Source organism: Bison bison, unplaced genomic scaffold (genome assembly GCF_000754665.1).
Source record: "Bison bison bison isolate TAMUID 2011002044 unplaced genomic scaffold, Bison_UMD1.0 scf7180017864138, whole genome shotgun sequence".
In the NCBI taxonomy this organism is placed as follows: Eukaryota; Metazoa; Chordata; class Mammalia; order Artiodactyla; family Bovidae; genus Bison; species Bison bison.
Window position 1 is genome coordinate 275600 of NW_011494710.1, and position 1477 is coordinate 277076.

General features: G+C 40.6%; 1 protein-coding gene across 1 annotated transcript in view; it reads left to right on the top strand.

The window, feature by feature from the left end:
- The window catches only part of PGBD5 (piggyBac transposable element derived 5), a 98192-nt gene that overhangs the window by 92042 nt on the left and 4673 nt on the right, over positions 1-1477 (top strand). The gene's annotated exons all lie outside the window — the stretch shown is intronic.

Below are 1477 nucleotides of genomic sequence, written 5' to 3' on the forward strand. Positions count from 1 at the left end.
GGTATCTCTAATTTTCTTGAAGAGATCTCTAGTCTTTCCCATTCTATTGTTTACCTTTATTTTGCATTGATCACTGAGGAAGGCTTTCTTCTCTCTCCTTGCTATTCTTTGGAACTTTGCATTCAAATGGGTATATCTTTCCTTTTCTCCTTTGCTTTTTATTTCTTTTCACAGCTATTTGTAAGGCCTCCTCAGACAACCATTTTGCCTTTTGCATTTCTTTTTCTTGGGTGGGGATGGTCTTGCTCCCTGTCTCCTGTACAATGTCACGAACCTCATTCCATAGTTCATCAGGCACTTTGTCTATCAGATCTAGTCCCTTAAATCTATTTCTCACTTCCACTGTATAATCATAAGGGATTTGATTTAGGTCATACCTGAATGGTCTAGTGGTTTTCCCCACTTTCTTCATTGGCAATAAGGAGCTCATGATCTGAGCCACAGTCAGCTTCCAGTCTTATTTTTGCTGACTATATAGAGCTTCTCCTCCTTTAGCTACAAAGAATATAATCAATTTGATTTTGGTATTGACCATCTGGTGATGTCCATGTGTAGAGTCTTCTCTTGTGTTGTTGGAAGAGGGTGTTTGCTATGACCAGTGTGTTCTCTTGGCAAAACTCTGTTAGCCTTTGCCCTGCTTCATTTTATACTCCAAGGCCAAACTTGCCTGTTACTCAAGGTGTCTCTTGACTTCCTACTTTTGCATTCCAGTCCCCTATGATGAAAAGGACATCTTTTTTTGGTGTTAGTTCTAGAAATTCTTGTATGTCTTCATAGAACTGTTCAGCTTCTTCAGTGTTAATGGTTGGAACATAGACCTGGATTACTGTGATACTGAATGATTTGCCTTGAAAACGAACAGAGGTCATTCTGCCACTTTTGAGATTGTACCCAAGTACTGCATTTCAGACTCTTGTTGCCTATGATGGCTACTCCATTTCTTCTAAGGGATTCTTGCCCACAGTAGTAGATATAATGGTCCTCTGAATTAAATTCACCCATTTGGGTCCATTTTGGTTCTGATTCCTAAAATGTGGATGTTCACTCTTGCCATCTCCAGTTTGACCACTTCCAATTTACCTTTTTTCACGGACCTAACATTCCAGGTTCCTATGCAATATTGTTCTTTACAGCATCAGACTTTACTGTCATCGTCAGACACATCCACAACTGGGCATTATTTCCACTGTGGCTCAGCCTCTTCTTTCCTTCTGGAACTATTTTTCTGCTCTTCTCCAGTAGCATACTGGCCACCTACCAACCTGGGCAGTTCATCTTTCAGTGTCACATCTTTTTGCCTTTTCATACTGAACATTTTAGGGATTGATTTATTATTCTTTACTCCAGATTCTAAGGGAGAATGAGCCCTCTTTCAGAAAGTGTGAGCCCTGTCGTTGTTCAGTTACTCAATTGTGTCCAATTCATTGTGACCCCATGGACTGCAGCATGCCAGACTTCCCTGTCCTTCACCATCTCC